The sequence below is a fragment of the Delphinus delphis genome, chromosome 20, assembly GCF_949987515.2.
Source record: "Delphinus delphis chromosome 20, mDelDel1.2, whole genome shotgun sequence".
Lineage (NCBI taxonomy): Eukaryota > Metazoa > Chordata > Mammalia > Artiodactyla > Delphinidae > Delphinus > Delphinus delphis.
This window is the reverse complement of record NC_082702.1, coordinates 52985877-52991803: the sequence shown is the minus strand read 5'-3', so window position 1 is coordinate 52991803 and position 5927 is coordinate 52985877. Positions and strand designations below refer to the sequence as shown.

At 38.6% G+C, this 5927-nt stretch overlaps 1 long non-coding RNA gene across 1 annotated transcript; it reads left to right on the top strand.

The window, feature by feature from the left end:
* The first annotated feature begins 375 nt into the window (after positions 1–375).
* Positions 376–3864, top strand: LOC132416227 (uncharacterized). The gene is made up of 3 exons (XR_009517501.1): positions 376–543; positions 1389–1428; positions 3198–3864. It is a non-coding gene; the product is annotated as an uncharacterized lncRNA (long non-coding RNA).
* The last annotated feature ends 2063 nt before the right edge of the window (positions 3865–5927 follow it).

Sequence of the window (5927 nt, the reverse complement as noted above, 5' to 3'; positions counted from 1 at the left end):
TATTTGATGAGTGCTCACTTGGAGTATAACTGTGTCATCACATATTCATTTAGGTCATATTCTATGATATATTACCTAATTTCAAAGCAGGGATTATGCCTCACTGTTCTTTGGTTCCAAACCAAGTCCCTCATGTAGGGCTTTGTAAAGAAGTAGGTATTTAAAGATAATAGTGAATTGAATGGAAAAAAAAATTTTTTTTCTGTTTACCTAGCCTCACATAAATGTTTTTAGTGACTGTGAATTTATTTAATAAATATTGGCTCCTCAGAGATTTTGCATACTTCACTGTTTTGTGAGATAATTCTATCTGCAGGCATATATTCACAAATTCAAAGTCTTTAGTTGAAGTTTCAAGAGTAATGGAGTAGAATTTCAGTACCTTCCCCAGGAGGTTAGAATTATAAAATTCTTAGTTTGGGATTTACTTCTCCCTTCTGATTTATTCCAGGCACCAGATTCTACTCTCTCTGTCAAACAGAATATGCAAGGCATCTGAGGCTGATTCTTCCCAGAAATTAACTCCAGGGCCCACCCCATCTGGTAAGATCTGGCTGGGAAAATTCCCAGGTAGAAAGTTAAAAGCAACAAATGGCTTCTTCTGGCTGCCTATGGTAAAATAGGTAAATATGGTTTTAAAAAGCCAGAGAGATGAACTACAGAAGGAACTGTTTAGTTTTGTAGCAGAATTTAGAGGAAATGTGAGGGACAAGGGTGGTCTTTCTAGCAAGCAAAAGGTCCTCAAAGTAAGAAAATGCAAAGATCAAATCTGGAGTGTTGTCAATAAAATTTGGTCTTAGAATAATTTTCAGGTAAATCGTCAAAAGTCAAGGATGCAGCTGTAGACCATTTTCTGATTTTGAGATGTCAGATTTAAAGGTATGTCTCCTAGATCTTCTTTGTTATGTAAGAGAGATTCCAAGAATCTTAAGGGGGGCACTTTGTTATGCAGCAATACCTAATGAAAATACCAACTTTAAAACGTTTGCCAATCTTAACCTGTACAAGGTGTGGCACTTTGTTTCTTTCATCTGCATTTCCCCGGCTGCCAGTGAGTTCGGGAATATTTTTTTTAATTATTTATTATTTATTTAGGCTGCTCCGGGTTTTAGTTGTGGCATGCAGGACCGTTAATTGAGGCATGCGGACTCTTAGTTGCGGCATGCATGCAGGATCTAGTTCCCTGACCAGGGGTCGAACCCGGGCCTCCTGCATTGGGAGCGTGGAGTCTTACCCACTGGACCACCAGGGAAGTCCCGGGAATCTTTTTTTTTTTTTAATTGAATTACAGTTGATTTACAACGTTGTGTTAGTTTCAGGTGTAGAGAAAAGTGATTCAATTATATATATTTTATATATTTCAATATATATATTCTTTTTCATTATAGGTTATTACAAGATATTGAATGTAGTTCCCTGTGCTATATGGTAGGTTCTTGTTGTTTATCTGTTTTATATATAGTAGTATGCATCTGCTAATCCCTAACTCCTAATTTATCCTTCCCCCCACCCCTTTCCCCTTTGGTAGCCATAAGTATTTTTCCTATGTCTGTGAGTCTATTTCTGTTTTGTAAATAAGTTCATTTGTATCGTTTTTTTAGATTCCACGTGTAAGTGTTATCATATGTTATTTGTCTTTCTCTGTCTGACTTACTTCACTTAGTATGATAATCTCTAAGTCAGTGGTCCCAAACCTTTCTGGTACCAGGGACTGGCTGTGTGGAAGACAGTTTTTCCAGGGATGGGAGGGGGGATGGTTCAGGCAGTAATAGGAGCGATGGTTCAGGCAGTAATGCGAGTGATCGGAAACGATGGGGAGCAGATGAAGCGTCACTCGCTCGCCTGCGGCTCACCTCCTGCTGTGTGGCCCTGTTCCTAACAGGCCGTGGACCAATACCGGTCCTCAGCCCAGGGATTGGGGACCCCTGCTCTAGGTCCATCCATGTTGCTGCAAACGGCATTAGTTCATTCTTTTTTAACGGCTGGGTGGTATTCCATTGTATATAGGTACCATATCTTCTTTATCCATTCATTTGTCGATGGACATTTAGGTTGCTTCTCTATCTTGGCTATTGTAAATAGCGCTGCCATACATGCATTGGGGTGCATGTATCTTTTCAAATTAGAGTTTTCATGTTTTCTGGATATATGCCCAGGAGTGGGATTGCTGAATCATATGGTAATTCTCTTTTTAGTTTTTTAAGGAACCTCCACACTGTTCCTAATAGTGGCTGTATCAATTTACATTCCCACCAACAGTGTGAGAGGGTTGGGAATCTTTTCTTGAATCCCTGTGAATACCTCCTACCACTGTAAATTGGATAATAAGGTTTGGAAAGGGAAAAAACATGTTTCTCCGAATTAGCCGGGAGAAATGAACTCTGTGGGATAAACTGCAGTGCAGATATTGCTGGAGAGAAATTTGAAGGGAAGCAAATAATCCCAGAATGTTAGGTTGCTGGCTGGCCAGTTATTACGCAGGATGGTAGTTATTGCACAAGCTTGTGGTAAGACTGTAGCTGATTTCAGAACTGTTCAACAGATTATGGCCTCTATGCCCTTGATTCTGGGAAAGCTGGCATCTGGATTCTTAGACATTACAATCCATATGGCCAAATGTACAATTCTGAGGTGAATTCTATCCTCTGTAGCAAAAGTAGCAGAAGCCCTAGAGCTTCCAGCAGGAATCGAGTAGGAAACCACTGGGCCAGAAGGCTCGCTGGTGAAAGAAAGTGAGGCTGAAACACGTGTCCTCATGACGAGGCAGACAGCTGGGTGGCGGCAGAGGGTTTCAAAACACCCTCCAGCATCCATGGATTGGCAGTCAGTAATTTTCAAATCAGAAACTGTATGTTTCCAAGTGTTTATAGCTGGGAGCAGAAGAGCAAAACTAAGAAATGCCTCAAGTCTCCCTGAGCTTACTTCTCCCAGATGAAGAGATTACAAAAAAATGAGAAATAGATGCCAGTGATTCCAAAGGTGTGAGGAAGTAATAATTACGAAGCTAAGAAAAGCCGTCTCGTGAATGTGAATTATGCGTGTTGGAAGCTTATTGGCTTTAATACTTAAAAGTGTTAGAATTAGTACTGTCTTATTCCAAAAATTCTAATTCGTATTAAATCAACTCTGAATGTAAAAAATCGAATATAAATTCACTCTTCATTTCCTTGATGAGGAATAAATGCTTTCTTCCTTAGGAAGAAAATGAAGAGGTGGAGGAAGTATGGAAAGCTGTTTCTTCACTGAACTTCCCTGAGAAGGGGCCAAGGAAGAGATTGGCTTCAAGCTGAAGATTTTAAAAGTAACTCTGTTAAAAGGTCAGGTCATTTTATATGTCTCTTTTATTTTGACACTCTATCAACTGGTAAAGGGAATTTCTGTTTTTAGTCAACATTGAGGTATAATGTGTATGTGATAAGATGCAACCATTTTAAATCTATGGTTTGATGACTTTTGACAAAAGTATTCACCTGGGTAACCATCACCACAATGGAGATGTAGACTGCTTCCATCTACCCTAGAAATTCCCTCATTCCTCCCTGTGGTCAATTCCTGATCTCCTGTCTTAGGCAACCACTGATCTGTTTCTGCCACATTATGTTAGTTTTGCCTGTTCTAAAATTTCATATAAGTGGAATCTTATAGTACGTATTTTTTTGTACCCAGGTTCTTTTGCTTAGCATAATGTTTTGAGATTTATCCATGTTGTTTGCACGTTTCCTGCACTTCCAAAATAAACTGCTTGCACTTGAACCTTCATTTCAGGGTCTGCTTCTGGGGGAACCCAAATTGAGACAGCAACTCTGAGTCAGACTTTGGAACAATTGTTATTGACAATGTATGGGTAGATTGGCAGGCAGACAGATAGATGATAGGTAGATAGATAGATAGATAATACATAAAATCAAGAAAAGAATGATTGGAAAGGAGAAGGATCACAGACTTTTATCTAGAAAATTTGTATTGATTACATTCATATTTCTTACTGAATGTTTAAAGATGGCAAATTTCTTTCAAAGATTTTTATTGCAGAATTTCAAATCTATACAAAAAAGTAGACTGAATAGTATCATAAGTTTCCATGTACCCATTTTCCAGCTTCAACAACTTACTTACAGCCATCTTGTTACATTTATACTTCCATCCACTTACCCCACTCTATATTATTTTGAATGAAATATCATGTCATACTATTTCATCTGAAAATATTTTAGTATATATGTCTAAAAGATAAGGGCTTTTAAAATAACTATTATCACATGTAAAGTAACATTTTCTTAATATCATAAAATATCCAATTCAACTATCTAACAAATGTCATATTTTTTTTTTTACGGTTTGCTTAATTCAAGATCCAAATAAGTTCTCCACATAATCACTCATTGATATTTCTCTCAAGTGTCTTTTAATCTATAGTTTCCCTACTCCATCTCACTCTTTTTCTTGCACTGCATTTATTAAATAATTACTTGATATATTTTAATTTACTAAGATTTGGCTAAAACTAATGCAAATTACATTTTTGCTTCCTTTGAGTCATGCAATTTATAACCCAGTATTAGTCCAGTTCTTTACCATGATTTCTTCTTTTCTGCAGACTAATGTTGGAAACTTTTATTTATATTTTGGAAGGCATTCTCAAAATGTAAATGCTTGGAGGCTGTGGAAACAGCCATATGTATATGAAAGTAAAATCAGGAGCTCTCAGAAGCTAGATAAGTAAAGAGAATGAGAAAGCCAGCAATAAATGCCAAATTACTTTTTAAATCTCGAAATCAATCATGTCACTTTCTCTACTTAAAATGTTTCTATGGTTTTCCACCACACTGGGAATAAACTCAAAACTCCTTACCCTGGCCCTGTGTGGTTCAGACCTGCCTTTGTAATCTCACCTTATTAGCTCTCAGTCTCTTATGACCATACAATCAGACGGCCTTCTCTCCAAACCTCTCTCCTCAGTAGGGTTTGTACACTTGCTTTGTCCTCTGTCTCGGTAGTGCTTGTTCCTGAGTGTAAACAAGTCTGCCCAAGATGGAGGACTAAACAGATACAGACGACTACGCCCCAAGTTTAAAAACATATAGCCAAACCTCAAAACAAAAGACAAAATGTTCCCGTGGCCAGCAGGGGAACTTAGCCCCAGCAACAAGCAGAAATCAGAACCGTGTGGCCCGAGAATGCAAAGTGGTGCAGCCACTTCGGAAAACAATTCGGCAGTTTCTTACAAAACTAAAATACATTCTTACCATCTGATCCAGCAGTCACGCTCCTTGGTATTTACCCAAGGGTGTTGAAAATATGTCCACACAAAAACCTGCACACAGATGTTTACGGCAGCTTTATTCATGATTCCCCAAACTTGGCAGCAACCAAGATGTCCTTCAGTAGGTGAAGGGATAAATAAACTGGTCCATCCAGACAATGGAATGTTATTCAGTGCCAAGAAGAAATGAGCTATCAAGCCATGAAGAGATAGGGAGGAAACGTAAATGTACGTTACTGTGTGAAAGAAATCAATCTGAAAAGGCTACATACTGGATGATTCCAATTCTGTGACATTCTGGGAAAGGCAAAACTATGGAGACAGTCAAAAGATCAGTGATTGCCAGGGGAGGGAGGAAGGGCGGATGAATAGGCAGGGCACAGAGGATTTTTAGGGCCGTGAAACTATCTGTACGATACTACAGTGGTGGATACATGTCATTACACACTTATCCAAACCCATAGAATGTATGACATCAGTAAAAACCTGAGGCAAATTCTGTACTTCGGGTGATTATGACGAGTCAATGTAGGTTCATCATTTGTAACAAATGTACCACTGTGGTGGGGGATATGGATAGTGGGGGAGGCTATGTATGTGTGGGGACAGTGGTTATATTACAAATCTCTGTACTCTCCCCTGAACTTTGCTATGAACCTAAAAC